The sequence below is a fragment of the Equus asinus genome, chromosome 3 (assembly GCF_041296235.1).
Source record: "Equus asinus isolate D_3611 breed Donkey chromosome 3, EquAss-T2T_v2, whole genome shotgun sequence".
Lineage (NCBI taxonomy): Eukaryota > Metazoa > Chordata > Mammalia > Perissodactyla > Equidae > Equus > Equus asinus.
The window spans coordinates 109,108,892-109,132,371 of NC_091792.1; the positions used below are offsets into that span (position 1 = coordinate 109,108,892).

The following is a 23,480-nucleotide window of genomic DNA, read 5'->3' on the forward strand; positions in this document are numbered from 1 at the left end:
TCAGAAATGAATAACTGATATTTGATGAAAGTGATTTCATTCAAACTCCTGCTTAGTCTAACCTTGCCTCTCAAAGAAGTTCTTGACCTCTCTACAGACACCAATTTCCCACATGTTCTGCACTGAGTAATGTTTCAAACTTAGTCATGATTTTGTGATAATTGTAATTATACAGTCATTTGATTTTGTCTTCAATTAAATAAAATACTTTAAGCCTTTAGGCTCTGACACTTAAATGAGTGTTCTTGCCTTCCCTACTTTACTCTCAAATAACAGCAAGAGCCTGAGGAAAGCTGTCCATTTCATGCATAAAGCTTTCCCCATGGATCCTTTCATGATAGCATGATATAGCATATTATATACACTTATTAAATATGAGAAAAGATATTTCTTATTTACCAAGATAAGGAAAGAATAAGACAAAATGTGCAGTAGGAAAAACTCACTTTTATATTTAACCAACGTTCATGTAAATATGGTATGCTAACAATTTCAGTTTTAAAGAATTAGCAAAGAGCTTGAAGTTCTATCATTCTCATTTTTCTAGAATTCTGCGGTATAGCTTTTCTATCAGCCTGGTTCCCCTCTTCCCAACTTATGGCATCATTTCCACTCACACACTTTTCCACTCTGACAGTGTCAACACATATGAAATTTCTATACTGAGGCCTCATCAGCTATGATCCAGAGTGTATAGTTCTGAGCATTTTAAGTATCCTTTCCAATTGGATTCCAGATCAGTATTATTTTGAACACAGATATTTTGTAAAGAAAAGTCTACAGAGAAACTGAAGTATAATAATGTACACCTGAAATTTACACAATTTATAAGCCACTATGACCTGAATAAAATAATTTTTAAAAATATAGATTGTGCCATGGAGATAAGATAAGGTTAGGCAGTGGTTCATTGAATTAATTAGTAAAGATATTTCGTCCAAGGGATCTAGTCTCAAAGAGTGAATGAATTAGATGTGTCAAAGCTTCTTAGCAAAAGTTCTGTCTTTCTCATTGTGGTGTCGTGGAGAATGCTAGCATGAGATTTAAATGTGTTCCAGATCCAGCTTTGTGCTCATTTGTCTGAACAGGTTACTCACTTCTCAAGACTTCTCTTCTTTTATCTGTCAAATGTTTTTTAGTTTACATTAAAATAAATGGGGAGTGGGTTGTCACTATTAATGAGACTTGAAATTATTTTCGTAAATAAGCATGGAGCTATTTGACTTATTGTTTGGCTTATTTTGGTATTATTCATTTTGGTTTTTTCTTTGTTGTATTCAATAATAATGAAACAATATTTGATACTAATTTTGTTATATTTTTACTGTATCACAGGTAGTACCTGTAAGTATTATATTGTGGAACTATTGTTCTAGATATGTACTGCATTATCTGCTAACTGGAATCACTGTTTCCGTAATTGACCGCATTCAGTCTCTTCTGTATACAACAATCAGAGTGATCTTATTGAAATATTCGTCAGATTATGTTGCTGTCTTGCACAAACCTTAAAATACCATTTCAGCACAGTTAGAATAAAATCCAAAGTCTTATCTTGGTGTACAAAATCATCTCTAATCTTTCCCTACTACTTCTCTGATCTTTCCAACCTCACCTTCACTCAGTTCCAGCCATATTGCGGTCAGTTGTTATGCGGCGCATGACTGTATGTGATTATGTGTGTGCACCATGCTGTGATGCAGAACATTTCGTACTGTGAGTCATGGTCAAAGATATTTTTTAAAATACTTCTATAGATAGCCTTAAAGTCTTTTTGAATACTTAAATTCTGTCATTTCAAAAGAGTTAACAGCTAGTTCATATGGAGAACTTTAACTTTCTTAAGGCACTAGAGAAACATTTACAATACCCCAGGTCGTAGATTTTTTCCCACTAGTCCTCATATCTGGTGCCCTCCACAAGTGAAGCAGAGATAAGAGATATAGTTGCTGGCAAGTAGAGACCTTAGTGGCAAGAGGCAAATCAATAAATCACACCCTGATGACAGAAATCTGACAAATGTAAAAAAAGAAGAATAAACAGGGTGCTGTGGGAGTGCTCAGTCAATCTCATAAAAGCTTCTCTGAATATATAATGATTGAGTTTAGTCTTAAAAAACAAGTAAGAATTAGTGGGAAGAGAAGGAAGGAGGTACTTTGCACTGAGAGAACACAGCCCTTGCAAAGGTTGTAAGACTTGAGACACACTCACAAATAGATGTTGGAAATTATCAGATGAAACCAAGTTATCAGTCAGACTATGAACGGCCTTTCATACCAGATTAAAATCCCTGAACTTTATTATGAGAGTGAGTAAAAATTTAAACAAGAGGAAGAAATGATAACATTCACAATTTAGAACCATTTGGGTGGACCAGAGTAGTTTGGAGATTATGCTGTCTTCTGGGTGCAGTTGCAGAACTAAATGAACAGAGTAGCAGGGAGACCACCTATGTACATGTTGTTTCCTCTGCCTCCAGTGAACATTCCTTCTCATGTTCAGCGAGACCCCATAGTCTTCCTTCAAGATTCTAATCAAAGTAACTGTGAAATTTTTTTTCTACCCTCACATCTTATATCTTAATTATTCGTGAAGCACAGCCTTTCTATTCAAAATTACATAACACATTTTATATAATTCTGTTGGCACTTCTCTCTAAGGTTAATTATTTGTTTACAATTAACTCTCCCCAGTTAAGCAGAGAGCTCTGTATGTTCCCGGTGCCGAACACATTCCCTGGCCCATTGTAGACTCTCAACATTTCTCTGCTGACTTACGATAACATGCATAAAACCAAACAACAGATATTGAGACAAGAGGAAAGGCTAAGCGTAAATGAAAATTTCAAGTTTATTTTTCATTACAGATCTATTCAAGAAGGCCTATGAGATATGTGAGATACAGTAATTCAGGAGGTAAATAAAAAGCTGAACAGTGGAAAGAATTCATTCCAAGTAAACTTATGCGGTGGTGCTGATGAGAATTTATTGTAGAAGAGATGAAAGCATCAGATAAATGCTTATAGACTAGATTTTACAGTTTCATTTATTTGTTAATTCAACAAATGCTTATTATTCTAGCTTATAGTGTACTAGTAGCACACTATACACACACATACTATATGTACACATCTACAGACAGGGTACATATGCACAATATGTGTTGTGCGTATATACAGTCATGTCGCTTAACAATGGGGGTACGTTCTAAGAAATGCATCATTAGGCGATTTCATCATTATAGGAACATCACAGAGTATGCTTACAGAAACCTAGATGATATGGTCTGTTACACATCTAGGCTACACAGTACTCATCTTATGGGACCACCATTGTATATGTGGTCCATCATTGACCAAAATCTTGTTATGTGGTGCATGACTGTGTATGACATGTGTATACATACACATATCACATGCATATAAACAAATACACACATAGATACATATATGAATAAAACAAACATTCTCAACTTTTATGGCATTTACAATCTAAAGGAAGAGGCATGATAAGCAACTAAACAAACAAATGGATGTGGATTATAAATGCGATAAGCGTGAGGTAAAGTTTTTGTACTTTTTTCCAAATAGTTTTTCTAATTCACTTCATTTATTTTATAATTAGTGGATTTGATGATAATGCTGGTAGTGATAACTGCCAGCTTTTTTTTAAAAACAGATAACACTTGACAGCCTAATTTTATCTGTAGATAAATGAAAGCCAAATTTGTTAAATGCTTTTTCTTTTAAAGATTGGCACCTAAGCTAACAACTGTCGCCAACCTTTTTTTTTTTCTTTTTCTTTTTCTCCCCAAATCCCCCTGGTACATAGTTGTGTGTCTTTAATTGTGGGTCCCTCTAGTCGTGTGTGAACTGGATTTTGAAAACATTAAATACTGAAAAGGTTTCCCACTGTGCTTAAAGAAGCCTTATGAAGAGCTAAATAGGACCTCTTAATATTATTCAGCAAATGTAGGAAGACAGCATGGAAACCAGTATCTTGAACAAGAAGGTAAGTTTGTGTTGCTTTAAGCAGTTATTTGCAGTAGTCTTTAAAAAGGATGTTGTGTGTTTGAAATACTGTGGGGTTGGGTGTGTTAGGTTGGTGGGTAGATATTCAGGGATAAATGGCAAGGAAGTTTTCATATTCTTGAATCGTATAATCATTATATGGCTTTATTACTTATTATGAAGCATTTGAAACCTTAACATTTCAGGAACATTCATATTCAGAATTCAGGTTCAAAAGCCAATTCAAAGACAAATCGGAGATGTTTGCATTTGCTGTTTTGGATTCTATACGTTATATTTTCTCCCAATAGTGTATATGACTAAACTCTGACTATCAACTGATTCCCTATAGCTGTCAGTATTTAAAATGTATTGACTCGTCTTTAAATTATTTTGCAAAGTTTTTAAGATTTTATGATTAATCGCTTATTAATGCTCAAAATTTGAAAACAGGCTATTTTGAGGCAATTTACATGACATTAACATTGGGTGAAGAGAGCAGCTCACATCTTAGGTATTTTATACCAAATAAAAATAAATTAATTTAAAATATAACTATAGAAAATATACAATAGCATGATCTACTAGTGGGAACTATATGAAATTGCCTTTTTTGTAGGTTGAAAATGACTGAATACAAGAAATTTTATACTGTTGAAACTTATCAAATCTCTTCCAGGTCTTGTTTTATTTATCCTAGAATATAATATATAGAATGACTAATGCAACTTTAAAATTATATGATTTTAAAAACTACCAAGGAAACGTTTGAAAAATTCTTCATACTATCTAAAAAATACTAACTTAGATACTAGAATGTCAAACAATTTTTAACATACATCCAAACAGGTGAGATAAAATAGAGCAAGTCAGCAAGAATTAACTCCTAAAAATAGAAACAAAACAATGTAGGGTGTGTCTAGATACTATTGTAAGCAAAAAGGGGAAGACAGTCTGGCTAATCGTTAGATCTACAAGGTGTCAAATAACTGCCTTAAGTCTTGTGTCACTCCTTACACTCATTGACAGATTCTTGTATATCCTCTGCACTGCTTCTTTTCATAATCAGCCAAATAATCTTGAACAAGGAGAAGAACCTAAAATGCATGAGACCTTTAGTGCAATGTGACAGTGTCAAATAAGATACACTATACAAAGTAAGAATCTACAGCTTTCTCTTAATAAAAATTTTAAAACTAGATTAAAACTCATGTCAGTTATGTTACTCCCATACTGAGCTTACTGATACTTTCATACGTAATTTCACACTGAACTCATGGTTTCAGTCATATGTGTAGACCTGAACAAATTACGGAGATCTGTTAAGGATTGGGTTTGACATACTATCGTAGACACTGCCTAGAAACTATGCCAATGATATCATCTTAGCTCTCTTCACTACTAAGTCAATGAGGCATTTCCTGCCCCATTATGACCTTATTACCTATCTTCCTCTCCCTCTTATCACTCATCCTTCCATAAATCGTCTTTCTCCTTGGTGGTTACTAGTCCCTGATTATACTTTCATTTCCTATCTCAAAGTTTTTTTGCTTTAGGTGGTATTGGCTGCCATTTCTGCTATTAGTAAGGTAGAGGAAAGATCAATTCATTTTCTTCATTGCTTATATATCATATCACTTTTAAGAACCTATTAACTTGTGGGATATTGTGATTGGGTACTTGAGATATTATCAGATATAATATCTGAGACAAACACCTTCACCTTTTCACATTTTCAGTAAATTTAACTCAAGAAATATGGCTTCTTTAGAGGAAAATACAGACTTAGATCCCTTGCTTTTCATGACTCATCTTTTTTTGGGCAACTGCTTCTTGCTTAGGACTGCTCTTGTGTTCTTTATCCCCTGATCCAACAAGAGCAGCAAGAACTTAGTGTTTACTACTTCTTCAAAATTGGCAAAACCATTCATTTTTCCTTATTTCAATTCAGTTAGCTGGTCACCTGCCATCAACCTCTTGCTGGTAACAGCTTTCCATTTTTTTGGTTGAGGAAGATCGCCCTGAGCTGACATCTGTGCCAATCTTCCTCTATTTTGCATGTGGGTCTCCAGCACAGCATGGCCACCACTGACTGGTGTAGGTCCATGCCCAGGAACTGAACCCAGGGTGCCAGGGCAGAGCATGCAGAACTTAACCACTAGGCCATGGGTCTGGCTTAGCTGATAAAACCTTTTTAAAGAACATTAAACATTACTTATAACTAAACCATGACAACATGGAAGATATAGCTTATTTGTCGAGAAGTTCCTCATTCACAAACTTATGGACATTGAATTGATTTTTTAGTAGTGGGGTGTATATCTGTTGTGGAGATCTATTTTTCCTGACTCTCTCAAGACCCTCCATTAGTTGGAAATTTGGACAGCTGACAGAGAGTTGCAGTTTATTATCAAGAGATGTAGTAAAGCTAACTGGTACTATAATCTTACCTTGGTATCCAACTTGAATAAGCTGAGCTAGGTACTATTTCTAGTATTTGTAAGCCAGAGTTAAGATTTAAGCATCAATTTACATTTTCTCAAAAAAAATTTTTTGAGGTGGATCAGGAACTGAGGGAGCATATCTCAAAACTTATGAAGATAAAAGGTGCTATATTTATGATTGTCTTTCTGAAAATGATTTAATAAATTTTAAATAAGATGCACTTTCATTCAACAGGCTATGTATTATGAGTTGTTCTAGGTGCCTGGAACTGGATTGTTTGCTTTAATTATGTTATCTATACATTAGAATAAATGAAATAAATATTATTTAGAATGAAATCTCCCAGTTAGAATTGTATGTTCTTTGATTTATATGCTAATGTTGCATTTATAATGCTTAACTGCATAGGAGAGGATACATGGAAACCAGATTCCAAATTTTGCAGTATACTTACTTAAATATGACTATTATTATGCATACAGCTATGAAGTAAGCTTTTTTTCTGGCTCTAACTCCTTTTTAGAGTTTTATCTGTAGCCAAATGTAATACTATAAGTTGATTCATGGATTTTCATGCAAATATAGAAGTAAATTTCTGTAGATCTATTTACAGAAATCAAAGTAGAGTCAGAATATGAAATTCAATAACGGGACCCTAAATATTCTTACAAAGACAAAATTTAATACTTACATTGTTTAAAGCTGTACCCATAGTTCGTAAATTTTCTTTAAAAGCTCAGAAGTTAAAATTCAGTTATTCTATGTGATTCCACAGCTACATCGTATATCTTCTGGGAATTAGATGATTTTATTATAGCAATTAATTATCAGTGAGTCACTTAATGTATACTCAGAACTTCAAAAAATAGGCTACTTGAAAAAATTATATATCTGATGAAATGGTATTTGAGTTGTATGAAACTTTAGTTCCTTAGGCAATGATAAGGCAACTCAGCATTCAAAGGGAAAATTCCAGGAATGAGAAGCTCTTAAATTTCTCTGTATGAAGCCTTCTAACCTGCTCATTACTTCTTTTACACATGGCCCTTCAGAAATGTGACAGAAAGATTCTGGGACATGTTAATTTTGTTTGTTTAATATGCAGATTATATTAGTTGTAAGTGAGAACATTGTTGATCTCCTTTATCTAGGACATTTATGTCTTAATTATAGCTCCTCCCTCTGAACTGGATTGCAAAATGCCACTGAAATACAAACCTTCATAGCAGACAATTATAAGGAAACTAAGAGAAGAATATTGGCTGCTATTGACAGCAACTGCATTTTAAAATACATGTTCATGCATTTAATTATTTATTTCCCAGAAACTGTGTAGTAATAGCACATTCTGATTGGCATTTGTGATATATATATACAATAGAGCTGGTATTTATTGCAAGTTCAAATTTGTTGTAACTAGCATTTTGTGTCACTCTGTCTTTGGTTAGTAGACAACATATTGAAGACTTTTTAGGGATGGCGCACCAAAAATGTTTAACGTTAACAAATATACAAACTATTTGTCAGGAGAGGATGTGCTTAACAGTTTTGAATTTTTTTTCAGTCAGTGAGACTATTTTAATTCTGTTTTGTCCTTTAAAATATTCTCCCAAATGCAGTCACAAGTAGCATAATGTGATGTCTCAAGAAGTATTTTGTGCTATGCTGGAAGAGGATAGTTAAATTATTTTAGTTGGAAGAAATGGACTTAGAGAATGTATTGAGAGGCTATTGGGCTATCTCATAAAACAAAACAAAACCAAAGAATCAACATGGAAGGGATGGATCCAGTAAGCTAGGTGTGTTACATAGAAGGGGAGGTGAGACTTGATATGCACTTTCTTGTAATTTAGCGTTTTCCTTTTCAATTTCTATAATGTCAAATATTTGAAAAGAGAATTCCTGGGTCATTTTTGAGGCAAAAAGACTTGACTGTTACCTGATCTGAAATTCAAAAACCTAATGGAAAAATATTGTTGTTCTCCTTACTGTTAGATGACATGTGTTATTATTTATCTGCAGTCTCGGGGGACAAAAAAACCTCAGACCAGGGATTCTTGATTTGATTCTGGCAGTTGTTTTGTTCTTAATTGTGTGTCAAAAGTTGGTTTGTGTCTTCCCCATCTTCAGGAAATGCTGGCAAGTTGTGATTCTGAGGTTTATTGTGATTCATAGTAGAAAATTTTCAAGTCAATAAGATTTTCTAAGTAAGTGCTTTGCAAGCACCTTTTGGAAATGTAAAAGAAGAGGAAGACAAACCTCCGCCCTTCAAGAGCTTACAATCTTGGAGAAGTAAATCTTATACACATAAGCGAAAAATAAGCATATAATCAAGGGCTGAACAGTGTAATAGATTATAAAATACAGGTGGAAAGGACAGAAGAATATTAGGAATATAACAGCATGTTTATATATAATCATCACAGGTAGTATTTCTATAATTTGTAGATCTTTTGTCTATACAGCATCCTTGGTACTACTGAGTATATCCAACATTTTCACAATTACTGAATTTTAAAAATATTCAGAGTGATGTGATGCAACTCTGTGTATTTACATTATGTCTTAATGAGCTTTATATGCTATAAAATTGGCCAGATTTATAAAGCTAATGTTGCACATTCACACACAAAAATTTTTGTGGGATGATTTTGCCTATTTCTTTGCAGTGACTTCAGGCTGTTCTCTTTCACACTGTGTTTCATCCACACCAGTCTTACTTCTGTATATGAACATGCCAACCTCTACTCACCTGACACATGCTGCTTCCTGTGCCTATGCTGCTTTTCCCTCTAAACTTCACCTCGTTAGATACTCCTTTGGGTTTTGATTTAAACGTCCTCAGGGAAACCTTCTCTGACCCCCCTACTCTAAATAAGATTTCCCAGTTATGTGCATTGAAGAGCATCTTGCATTTCTCTTAGCATTTTCACCATGGTAATTATACACATATTCTTATAATATTTTTTAATGTCTGCATCTCCCCCTAGGCTATAAATTGTATGAGTATGGCTAACCATTCCACCTCCAACAAGTAAAAATTTTCAATTACTATTTTTTGATGAATATGTAAATGTCAGAATTCTTTACCAAGCATAAAACTGAAGACCTGATTTCAAAGACTTGCTAGAAATATTTTGTAATTAGCATACAGAATGGGTGCTTCTAAATTGCATAAAATATAGACAAAATGTCCTTTTTCAGTAGGTTTATTGTATTCTTTTTAAATGTTTTTATACGCATGTAATACAAAAGCCCTTGTCTGAAACTATCAAAAATTGAGTTATAATAGAGCTTGAATTAAATCTTTCTTGAAGTTTAAAAAAAAAATCCTTCCATATTTGTGAAGATACTTGAGGCTGTGGAATCAATGTTTAAATATTTGTATTAGTCTGGATATTTTCAATTGCAATTAAAAACTAGCCTCAAACTGACAAACAGTAAGACAAATTATTTAACATAACAGTAAATCCAAAGGCAGGGCTGGTCTCAGTGTTATTTGATACAGCAGCTCAAATGCATTATTTGAGATCCAGGTTCTTTCTATCTCTGCACTCTGCTGTTCTTCGTGATTCAGCTTTGTTCTCAGGTTGGCTCCTCTCCAAGTTGCAAGACAGCTTCAGTGGTCCCACGTGTCACATCAATGCACAATGTCCAGAGGAAAAGAAAAGGAGCCATCTCTTAGTTTGACTGATTGTTGAAGAAAGGATGTCTTTCCTAGAAGTCTCCCAACTAACCTCCCTTCACATATCATTGGCCAGAATTAAATTTCATGCTGGTTCTTGAACAACCTTTGGCCCCAGGGGTGGAATGATCAGGATTTAACTGACACTATATTACCTGGGGTGAAATAGATATAGCGATGTGTTTTAAGGGAATTTTTGCCCAAGTATCAATGGTAATTAATAGTTCTTTTTATAATTCAGTAAATTGGTTATTGAGAACTCCAAGAGGCATTGCTAGCCAGAAAAGACTTTGGATGAAGATGCCCAACTTTTTATTCAAGATAACAATAAATAATAATTGGATATTACTGGTTTTACGTGCTCAGATTTCTTTTTTGGTAAGATCTTTCTCTTTTTCATTGCAAATACTTGTTCAGATTTTCTCCACCATCATGTTAAGGGACTAATATGAAAAGAAATTTGACTATGTACAGTTTGTGAACATGATCTGGACACTGTTTCTTTTGCTTTAAGAGTAACTTCTTATCCTTTGATACTCAAGATAATTGAAAAATAAAGATTTCTGGTTACAAACTTCTATTCTCCATTTGGGAAAGTGATAGGTTTCCCCTAGTCTCAAAAACAGATATTTCAAAGGAATAAGCATTGAAAAATTCTCATGCCATAGTGCGGGATTTAACTGAAGAGCGTTTTTATGATTTTTCTCTCCTCTCTTTGTTATAATTTAGTCGGTGGAAATGCAATGGCATAAGCCTTGCTGAACCATTCACTTAGTGACAGTCTTATTAAGAATGAAGGTCCTAGTTTAACAGAGTCTTAACATGAAAAAATGGCAAGCAAAATATACACAGGATTTTCCAAGGATACTTGAAACATATGAACCCCACCAAGATATTTGTTACAGAAGAAAATTAGCTCTTCTTCTTTTATTATATTTATGTAACTCATTTTTGTTGAAGGTTTGTCTGGCTATTAATTTCATTCACAAGAGCTCATCCAGCCTAACAACATATTCCCAGTGGCAACATGGGGAATGTAACATATAATAATCTGCATGTCCTTCCTGTTATCAACACCAGAGACTGAATATGCTACAACGTTTTTTATAGCTGTCACTTATGGCTTCAATGTTTATAAACATATACAAATTTTCTTTTTCTCCTCTGTAGTTCCTATAGGGACAACCTCTTGGATTGAGTTTCATAAATGTATCATCTGTCAGAAGTCCTCTTTTGTATTTAGCCTAATTCTGGTTTAAAGGATGGTCACTCTTTTTAACATTTTCAGATTTGTTGAACAAGTTTTTGATAATGAAGTGTTTAGTCTTAATCATTCTAGATTAGAGTCTACTATTTCTACTCTGTGTTCGTATGGCAACTCTAGGACCCACTTGATCATTTTAGCTTCCTTTCTTTGGACCTATTCTGCGTTTGTTAGCATTTTCCTTGGATGCAGTCACTAGAAGTATCCCAGGGGATATACAGTATTCCAGGGGATTGGTTTGCCTTTTGTATTCATGGGATTTTCCTTCCTAATTTTCCTTTTCAGTAAATTTAGTGTTTTAGTTATACGATTCTATGAGTTTTAACAAATTTATACAGTTGTAAAAATATCATCACAATCAAGATACAGAATATACTATTCATCACCTCAAAAAGTTCCCTGTGCCTCTTGATAGTCAATCCCCTATTCCAGCTGCAGCCCCTAATGACCACTGGTCTAATTTTTGTCCCTATAATTTTGCCTTTTTGACAAAGTTGCATAAATGGAATTAAACAGTACTTAGCCTTTTGTGTCTAGCTTCTTTTACTTAGCATAAAACCATGTTGTTGCATGTGTGATACCGTGTTATTTTTTCATTGCTGAGGAGGAGTGCATTGCATGACTATACCACAATTTCTTTATCCATTTAGCATTTGATGGATATTTGGGTTGATTCAATTTTTTGATGATTTTGAATAAAGTTGCCATAAACATTAATATATTAGTCTTTGTGTGGCAATCATTTTTCCTGTCTCTTGGGTAAAAATCTAGGACTGGGAATTTTGAATCATATTATAAGCATATGTTTAACTTTTTTATTTTTTATTTTTTTTAAATTTTTTTAAGGAAGATTAGCCCTGAAATAACATCTGCTGCCAATCCTCCTCTTTTTGCTGAGGAAGACTGGCCCTGAGCTAACATCCATGCCCATCTTCCTCTACTTTATATGTGGGACACCTACCACAGCATGGCTTGCCAAGCGGTGCCATGTCTGCACCCGGGATCCGAACTGGTGAACCCCAGGCTGCCAAGAAGTGGAATGTGTGCACTTAACCGCTGCACCACTGGGCCAACCCCTATGTTTAGCTTTATTACAAATTGCCAAACCATTTCCTAAAATGGTCGTACCATTTTGCACTCCCAACACCAATGTATGAGTGTTCCAATTATTTTCTATTAAAACTTTAAGCCATTCTAATAGATGCATGTTTCCTATATAAAAAATCTTCTCCTGCTTCAAGCTCACAGATACTTTCTTCTATGTTTTCCTTTATAAATTTTGTATTTTTAGACTTTTTGAGAAATCAACAAGCAATTCTGAAATTTATATGGAAAAGCAAATGACCTAGAATACCCAAAACAATTTTAGGAAAGAATAACAAACCTGAAGAACTCACATTTTGCGATTTATATTTGTTTCCTGCTGGAAATCTATAGTTCAGTTTGGGGAGAGTTGTCAAACTAACAATATTGAGTGTTCTGATCAATGAACATGATCTATCTCTCTATTTTTTTTATTGATGTCATAATAGTATATAACATTGTGAAATTTCAATTGTACATTATTATTTGTCAGTCACCATGTATATGTGCCCCTTTACTCCTTCCGCCCACTCCCTACCCCCCCCACCCTCTGATAACCACTAATCTGTTCTCTTTGTCCATATATTTGTTTATTTTCCACATATGAGTGAAATCATATAGTGTTTGTCTTTCTCTGTCTGGCTTATCTCTCTTAACATAATATTCTCAAGTTCCATCCATGTTGCTGCAAATGGGAGGATTTTTGTCTTTTTTATGGCTGAGTAGTAATACATTGTATATATATATATATATACCACATCTTCTTTATCCATTCACCAGTCCATGGGCACTTGGGTTGCTTCCATATCTTGGCTATTGTGAATAATGCTGCAGTGAACATAGGGGTGCATAAGTGTCTTTGAATTGTGTATTTCAAGTTCTTTGGATAAATACCCAGTAGTGGAATAGGTGGGTCATATGGTATTTCACTTTTTAATTTTTTGAGAAATATCCATACTGTTTTCCATAGTGGCTGCACCAGTTTGCATTCCCAGCAGCAGTGTATGAGGGTTCCCTTTTCCCCACATCTTCTCCAACAACTGTTGTTTTTTGTCTTAGTAATTCTAGCCATTCTAACAGCTGTAAGGTGATATCTCATTGTAGTTTTGATGTGCATTTCCCGATGATTAGCAATGTTGAAAATCTTTTCATGTGCCTGTTGGCCATCCGCATATCTTCTTTGGAAAAATGTCTGTTCTTATCCTCCGCTCATTTTTTGATCTGGTTGGTTGTTTTTTTGTTGTTGAGTTCTGTAAGTTCTTTATATATTTTGGAGATTAACTCCTTGTCAGATATATGATTTGCAAATATTTTCTCCCAGTTGGTGGGTTGTCTTTTCATTTTCTTCATGGTTTCCTTTGCCTTTCAGAAGCAGTTTAGTCTGATTAAGTCCAGTTCGTTTGTTTTTTCTTTTGTTTCCCTTGCCTGAGTAGACAGGATATTCAAAAAGATCCTTACAAGAACGATGTCAAAGGGTATACTGCCTATATTTTGTTCTAGGAGTTTTATGGTTTCAGGTCTTACTATCAAGTGTTTAAACCATTTTGAGTTAATTTTTGTGTGTGATGAAATAATGGTCTACCCTCATTCTTTGCATGTGGCTGTCTAGTTTTCCCAACACCATTTACTGAAGAGACTTTCCGTTATCCATTGTATGTTCTTAGCTCCTTTGTCAAAGGTTAGCTGTCTACATATGTGTGGTATTATTTCTGGGCTTTCAGTTCTGTTCCATTGATCTGTGTGTCTATTTTTGTGCCAGTACCATGATGTTTTGATTACTATAGCTTTGTAATATATTTTGAAGTCAGGGATTGTGATGCCTCCAGCTTTGTTCTTTTTTCTCAGGATTGCTGTAGCTGTTCGGGGTCTTTTTTTGCCCCATATGAATTTTAAGTTTCTTTGTTCTATTTCTGTGAAGAATGTCATTGGGATTCTGATTGGGATTGTACTGAATCTGTAGATTGCTTTAGGTAGTATGGACATTTTAACTATGTTAATTCTTTCAATCCATGTGCACGGAAGATCTTTTCTTTATGTTCTCATTGATAGCTTTCAAAAATGTCTTATAGTTTTCATTGTAAAGGTCTTTCACCTCTTTGGTTAAATTTATTTCTAGATATTTTAATCTTTTTGTTGTGATTGTAAATGGGATTGTATTCTTGAGTTCTCTTCTGTTAGTTCTTTGTTAGAGTATAGAAATGCAAGTGATTTTTGTAAGTTGATTTTGTACCCTGCAACTTTGCTATAGTTGTTGATTACTTATATAGTTTTCCAATGGATAAGAATCCATTGGAAATCCATTAGGGTTTTCTATATATAAAATCATATTGTCTGCAAATAATGAGACTTTCACTTCTTCCTTTCCAATTTGGATAAATTTTACTTCTTTTTCTTGCCTAATTGCTCTGGGCAAAACCTCCAGTACTATGCTGAATAAGAGTGGTGAGAGTGGGCACCTTTGTCTTATTCCTGTTCTCAGAGGGACGGCTTTCAGTCTTTCCCTGTCAAGTATGATGTTGGCTATGGGTTTGTCATATGTGGCCTTTATTATGTTGAAGTACTTTCCTTTTATACCCATTATATTGAGAGTTTTTATCATAAATGGATGTTGGATCTTGTCAAATGCTTTTTCAGCATCTATTGAGATGACCGTGTGGTTTTTATTCCTTATTTTGTTAATGTGGTGTATCACACTGATTGATTTGTGGATGTTGAACCATCCCTGTGTCCCTGGTATAAATCCCACTTGATCATAGTGTATGGTCCATTTGATGTATTGCTGTATTCAGTTTGCCAATATTTTGTTCAGCACTTTTGCATCTATATTCATCAGCAATATTGGCCTGTAGTTTTCCTTTTTTGTATTGTCCTTGACTGGCTTTGGGACTATGGTGATGTTGACCTCATAAAATGTCTTAGGAAGTATTCTGTCTTCTTCAATTTTTTGGAATAGTTTGAGAAGGATAGGTACTAAATCTTTGAATGTTTGGTAGAATTCTCCAGAGAAGCCATCTGGTCCTTGACTTTTATTTTTGGGGAGGTTTTTGATTACTGTTTCAATCTCTTTACTTGTCATCAGTCTATTCAGGCTCTCTGTTTCTTCTTGGTTCAGTTTTTGGAGGTTGTATGAGCCTAAGAATTTATCCATTTCTTCTAGATTGTACAATTTGTTGGCATATAGTTTTTCATAGTATTCTCTTATAATCCTTTGTATTCCTGTTGTATCCATTGTAATTTCTCCTCTTTCATTTGTAATTTTATTTATTTGAGCCTTCTCTCGTTTTTCTTACTGAGTATGGCTAAGAGTTTGTCAATTTTGTTTATCTTCTCAAAGAACCAGCTCTTAGTTTCATTGATCCTTTTTACTTTTTTTTAATTTCAATTTCATTTATTTCTGTTCTAATTTTTATTATTTCCCTCCTTCTGCTGACTTGGAGCTTTGTTTGTTCTTCTTTTCCTAGTTCTGTTAGGTGTAGTTTAAGATTGCTTATTTGATATTTTTCTGGTTTGTTAAGGTAGGCCTGTTATTGCTATGAATTTACCTCTTACAACTGTTTTTGCTGTACCTCATATGAGTTGGTATGGTGTATTTTCATTTTCATTTGTTTCCAGATATTCTTTGATTTCTTCTTTAATTTCTTCATGATCCATTGATTGTTCAGTAGCATGTTGTTTAGTCCCCATATGTTTGTCACTTTCCCAGCTTTTTTCTTGTAGTTGATTTCTTTTTCTTGTCGTTTCATACCATTTTGGTCAGAAAAGGTGCTTGATATTATTTCAATCTTCGTAAAATCACTGAGGCTTACCTTATTTCCCAAAACACAGTCTATCTTTGAGAATCTTCCATGTGCACTTGAGAAGAATATGTATTCTCCTGGTTTTGGATCTAGTGTTCTATATATGTACATTAAGTTTTCTGGTCTAGTTTTTATTTAGTTCCACTATTTCCTTGTTGACTTTCTGTCTGGTTGATCTATCCATTGATGACAGTGGGGTGTTAAGGTTCCCTACTATTATTGTGTTGCTGTTAATGTCTCCTTTTAGGTCAATTAGTAGTTGCTTTATATACTTTGGTGCTCCTGTGTTAGGCACATATATATTTATAAGTGTTATGTCCTCTTGGTGGAATGTCCCTTTTATCATTATATACTGCCCCTCTTTGTCTCTTATTGTCTTTTTTATCTTGAAGTCTACTTTGTCTGATATAAGTGTGGCAACACCAGCTTTCTTTTGTTTGCTGTTATCTTGGAGTGTCGTCTTCCATCCCTTCACTCAGCCTGTGATGTCTTTAGAGCTGAGATGTGTTTCCTAGAAGCAGCAAACCATTGGATCTTGTTTTTTAATCCACCCAGCCACTCTATGTCTTTTGATTGGGGAATTCAATACATTTACATTTAGAGTAATTATTGATATATGAGGGCTTAATGCTGCCATTTTATCACTGGTTTTCTGGTTGTTTTGAATTTCTCTTGTTTCTTGTCCTGTGTATTTCAGACTGCCAATTCAGTTTGGTGGCTCCCTTTGATGGTTTTCTGAGTTTTCTCTTTATTTATCACTTGTGTCTGTGTTCTGATTTTTTGTTTAGTGGTTACTGTGAGGTTTGTATAAAATATCTCACAGATAAGATAGTCCATTCTCTGATAGCCTTTTATTTACTTATTCTAAGTAGATTTAATCTCTTTCCTCTTCCCCTTCTAATTTGCTGTTGTTGTCACAACTTGTTCCATTATGTGTTATAAATTTGTGGTTAAAATGAAGTGATTATTTTTGCTGTTTTCCTTCCCTTCATCTTTAAAGTTATAAATAAGTGTCTGTTAATCTGTTTTGATAGAGAGGTGCAATTTTCTGATTTTGTCTGCCTATTTATCCTTGCTCAAGGCTCTGTAAACTCTTTCTTCTTTTTTTTTCACATACGAGGGCCTTCTTGATCAAATTTTGTAGGGGAGAGTCTTGCGGCGAGGAACTCCATCAGCTTTTGTTTATCTGGGAAAGTTTTTATTTCTCTATCATATCTGTAGGATATTTTCACTGGATATAGTATTCTTGGCTGAAAATTTTTGTCTTTCACAATTTTGAATATATCATTCCACTCTATCCTGGCCTATAAGGTTTTTGCTGAGAAATCCACTGAAAGACTGATGGAGGTTCCTTCATAGGTTATTTTCTTCTGCCTTGCTGCCCTTAATGTTTTTTCTTTGCCATTAACTTTTGCCAACTTTACTAATGTACACCTTGGAGAAGGTGTTTTTACACTGATGTAATTAGGAGTGCTACTGCCTTCATTTATGTGTAATTCCCGCTCCTTCTCCAGGTTTGGAAAGTTCTCAGCCATTACATCTTTGAACAAGCTCTCTGTTCCCTTCTCTCTCACTTCTCCCTCCAGAATACCCATAATTCTTATGTTGCATTTCCTAATTGAGTCAGATATTTTTCAGAGAATTGCTTCATTCCTTCTTAGTCTCAGTTCTCTCTCCTCTTCCATCTGAAGCATTTTTGTATTCCTATCCTCTAGATTGCTAATTCTATCCTCCATAATATCAGCTCTGTTATTTAAGGATTCCAGATTTTTCTTTATCTTATCCATTGTGTTTTTCATCTCCAACATTTCTCATTGTTTTTTTTTTTTTTTTTAAAGATTGGAACCTGAGCTAACAACTGTTGCCAATCTTTTTTTTTCTGCTTTGTCTTCCCAAACCCGCTGTACATGGTTGTATATCTTAGTTGCAGGTCCTTCTAGTTGTGGGATGTGGGACGCTGCCTCAACTTGGCCTGATGAGCAGTGCCATGTCCATGCCCAGAATCCGAACCCTGGGCCACCACAGCAGAGCGTGCAAACTTAACCACTCAGCCATGGAGCCAGCCCCTGGTTTTGTTTTATAGTTTTGATCTCTTTTGTGAAAAATTCTCTCTGTTCATTAATTTTGTTCCTGATTTCATTGAACTGTCTTTCTGCATTCTCTTGTAACTCACTGAGTTTTTTTATGATGTCTGTTTTGAATTCCCTGTCATTTAGATTGTAGATTTCTGGGCCTTTGGGATTTATTTCTGGATGTTGGTCTTTTGCCTTCTGGTCTGGAGTATTAATATATTTCTTCAGATCATTCGATGGCCTGGATTTGTGCTGTCACATAGTGATAGGATATGGTCACGGGTTCCACTTACTGCCGCTGCGGGCAGTAAGCTGTCAGAAGCTGTGTAATGTGAGCCTACCACAATCCCTGTCAGTTGTGCCTGTCCAAGCCTAGGCCACTCCTTGGGATTACAGCAGCCCTCTGGGCTCTCCTACCAAATAGAAAAGCAGTCACGTGCAGGCTCATGATTGCTGCCGCCTGCTCCCACAGTCCTGTTGAGATGCCCTTCTCCCTTTGGGACTGCAGCAGTACCATGGGAATTTGAGGCATCCAGGAGCTCATTTACCTGGACTCGCAGCTCCACTACTGCCTGCTCCTAGGTCACACCAGCTGTTTTTCTTGGGAGGTGGGGCCTCTTCACTGGGTCTGAGCCAGTACCACTCCCTGGACCATGGTGAGACTGTGGACTCTCCCACAGGATGAGAAAGTTATCACACAGGGGCTCAGGGCTGCTGCCGCCTGTTCCTACAGTCCTGCCAAGTTGTGCTCCCCTCTTCAGGGCTGCAGCAGTACTATGGGCATTCAGGGAAGCCAGGAGCTCTTTTGCCTGGGCTCACAGCTCTGCCACTACCTGCCCCTAGGTCACACCAGCTTTTGTGCTTGGTGAGCAAGGCCTCCTCACTGGGTCCAAGCCTGAGCTGCTCCCTGTGGACTTCACAGCTCTGCAGACTCTCCCATCACATGGAAAAGCAATCACGTGGAGGTTCTGGGCTGCTGTCACCTGTTTCTAAAGTTGTGCTGAAGTGCACTCTCACCTTCGGGGCCACAGTGCTGCTATGAGTGCTCCAGCCAGGAGAGCAGTTACACATGTGTACTGGGCTCCCTGGGGGCCAGAGAGTGCTCACCTATCTCCACCACCTCCCCGGGGGTAGTCCATCCACGTTCAGATGTATAACTGTACTGATCTCTCAGGTGACCTGAGGTGCTGTGTGTGTATCCTCCACTGATCAGTGAATGTCCATTTAGTTGTAGCTCAAAGGGAGAGAGACAAAGGGAATAGCTCACTCTGTCATGTTGCTGATGTCACTCTATCTCTCTATTTTTAAGGTTTTCTGTGATTTCTTTCATCAATGTTTCTAAATTTTTCCTTGTATAAATCTTTTACAAATTTTACTAGATACATACTTAGGTATTTCATAGTGTTTAGTGCTATTGTATATGGTGCTATTTTATAATTTCAATATCCATTTGTTCAGTGCTAATATATGGAAATGCAGTTTGATTTTTGTATATGATCTGCTATCCGGTGACCTTTGTAAGCTTACATACGAATCTCTTTATGGTAGGTACTCAGGATTTTCTATATAATATGTTAATAAAGGCAGTTTATTCCTTTCCATTCTGTTATGTTTTTAATTTCTTTTTCTTATTTTATTGCCCTGGCTAGGACCTCCCTAGGAAGAGAAGTGATGAGAGCAGACATCCTTGCTTTGCTCTCAATCTTAGAGGAAAACATTCAGTCTCTCACCATTGAGTACATCAGCTATAGGATTTTTCTCAGAAGACCTTTGTTGAGAAAGGTCTTTTATACCCCTAGTTTAATGAAGTTTTTTTTATCGTACGTTAATGTTGAATTTTGTCAAATGCTTTTTATGAATCCATTAAGATGAACATATGTGGGGTTTTTTTTGTTTAATTTTGTTTTGGTCTATAAATAGGGGGAGTTATACTGATTAATTTGCAATCTAACCTTTCATTCCTGGGATAAATGCAAGTTGTCTTTATGTATTATCTGTTTTAAGTATTTCTGGATTCCATTTGCTAATATTTCATTAAAGATTTTTGCTTATTTGTTTAGATGGATTTTGGTCTGACTATTTTTTTAATAGAATGTCCTTATCTGGTTTTGTTATCAGCATAATGCTGGATTCATAAAAAGATATGAGAAGTGTCCCCTCCTTTTCTATTTTCTGGCAGAGTTTGTTTAATATGTTATTATTTTTAAGTATGTAATATTCAGACCATTGTATCTTCTTGAATGAGCTTTGATAGTTTGTATATTTTTTTAAAGTTATCCATTTAATCTACATGAACAAATTTATTGGTAAAGTTGTTCAGATTATTCCTTTATTGTCCTTTCAGTATTATAAAAACTATAATGATATCTCCCCCTTCATTCCTGGTCTTGAAAATTTGTGTTTCCTCTCTTTTTTTTCCCCCCTTGATGATTCTATCTAGAAGTTTATCAATTTTACACATCTTTATAAAGAACTAACTTATTTTTATTCACTTCTCTACTGTTTTTCTATTTTCAACTTCGTTAACTTTTGCTCTTTATTATTTCTTTTCTTCTGCTTTTCTTTAGCTTATTTTTCTCTTCTTTTTTTCTAGTGTCCTAAGGTAGAGGCTAGGTTATTGTTTTCTTATTTTCTAATATAAGAATTTAAAGCCAGAAAATTTTCTCTAAGCATTGCATTAGATGCATCCCCCAAATTTTTGTATGGCAGATAATTTGCTTTCAGTTTAAAATATTTTCTAAGTTCCTTATGATATATTTTTAATCCATAAGACACTTAGGAGCTTGTTATTTAACTTCTCAATATTTGGGAGATTTTCTGGATAACTTTTTGTTGTCAACTTGTATTTTAATTCTATGGTCAGAGAATATGCTTTGTAGGATTTAATTTATTTTCAATTTGTTGAGGTGTGTTTATGGACCAGATTTTGTTCTTTCTTGGTGAATGTTTCATATGCAGTGGAAGAGAACATGCATGATGTTGTTGGGTGGAGTGCTTTATAATTATCAACTAGGTCAAGATGGTTGATAATGTTGCCGAGATACTCTTTTTCTTTTCTGACTTTCAGTCTACTTATGCTATCATTTACTGAGAAGGAGTGTTGATGTCTCAAACTATACATGTGGATTTGTCTAGCTCTCTTTTTCATTATAATAGTTTTTGCTTCATGTGCTTTGAAGCTCGGTTATTAGTTTCATACAAATTTAGGACTATTATATCATTGTTATGTTGGTAAATTGATCCCTGTTATCATTATGCATCATCTTTCTTTAATTCTTGTTAACACCCTTGATTTGAAGTCAATTTTGTCCAATATTATAGCTATTATAGCTTTATTTTGATTAATGTTTACTTAACATATAATTTTTCTATCCTTTTATTTTTAACCTATGTCTTTATATATATAGTGGGTTTCTTGTAGACAGTGTATAGTTGGGTCTTATTTTTATATACAATTTGACAATCTCTACTTTTTAATTGGGATTTTAAAATATTTACATTTCATGTAATTATTAATATGGTTGGATTTAAATCTGTTTCGCTAATTGCTTTATATGTGTTTGATCTTTTTTTCCCCTATTACTCTTTTATGCCTTCTTTTGGATTAGTCAGTTATTTAATTTTTTTCCATTTTATCTCTACTGTTGGCTTTTTAGTTATAACCTCTTCTTAAAATTTTTAAGTACTACCAAATGATTTATAACATATATCCTTAAATTATTACAATTTACTTTCAAATAATATTATATCACTTCATATATTATAATAAGTTTATGCAGTATACTTTCAGTTTTTTTCTTTCATCTCTTGGGCTGTTCCTGGCATGTGTTTTACTTTTTCTCATGTTATAAATCCAACAGTATATAAACCTCACAATATGTTGCTATTAATTTTTCTTTATACAATCAATTATCTTTTAAAGCAATTAAAAATAATGAAGTTGTCTTTTGTGTCCACCACTTGCTGTTTCTTAAACGTACTAGGTACACTTCTGCTTTAGAGTCATGGTGCAAGGTGTTGCCCCTGCCTAAGATAACATTTCCCTACCATATGTATGTTCTGTTTCTTCACTTCATTATGATCTTACTCAAATGTCAGCTTCTCAGTGAGAGTTTCTTTGACCACCGTATTAAGTGTTTTATTCCTGACACCTGGTTCACTATTATGCTTAATCTGCTTCATTTTCCCCATAGGAATGATATATATTTATTACTCATTTATTTATTTATGTCTGACTCTATTAGAACATTAATTATAAGCTTCATGAGGGTGATGTTTTCGTCTGTTTTGTTTACTGACATAGTCTTAAGCCTAGAGCACATAGTAGGTGACTGTTTGTTCAGTGAAAAAAAAGAACGGTCAATGAATACTAATAGAACATTAAGTTAGCACTAAAAACTTGCTTAGTTGGTTATTGGTCAATATTCAAATGTGTGCGTCATTTGTTAAATATTTAATTTATTTAATTTCCAAGTATATAGACATTTTAAATATCAGAAGTCACTACAATATCTGGTCATTATGTTGCCATTGACTGTTTTTAATAATAAAATGGAAATGTATCTAAAAGAGACTAAAATGACATCGCCTCTTTAATTATTATCATAAATCTATAGAATAGGTTCTGAGAGAACAAGTTTTCAATGTCACTATTACTATGGCTAACCTATTTCCATCTGTAGTTCCATAAAGTGAAACTCAAACTAGTAATTTATTGTATCAAAAATTTTACTGAAATGCTCATTCATACAATAGTTTTATTATTAGTCTTATCTGCCCTTTACATTAGATTTTTAAGTATTTAAATGCACGTGACCAAAGCTATGCTGGGAAGGTCTCTCTGTGAAGAGGAGTCTTCCATGTGTCATGACATCCTCCTCGGGATCATTCTAGTACCAACAAAAGTTGTGAGGCAGAGATACTCCATAAACTGCTTCCAGTTAAACTTTTAGAGCTAAAATATATCTTTCTGAGTGAATTTAGAAGGGCAGTTATTTCTCTTGGATGCTTATTCACTGTGCTGAACAAAAAAATTATGTTAAATCAATGTGAGACATAACTTCTTTCCTTGAGAAAGGTATCCTATGCAGCTATATTTCTCTCCTTTAGCTCTGTATATATTTGA

General features: G+C 34.6%; 1 protein-coding gene across 1 annotated transcript in view; it reads left to right on the top strand.

Moving 5' to 3' along the window:
• LOC106843223 (transmembrane serine protease 11F) overlaps positions 1-23,480 on the top strand; it is a 96,819-nt gene that overhangs the window by 17,209 nt on the left and 56,130 nt on the right. The window lies entirely within an intron of this gene.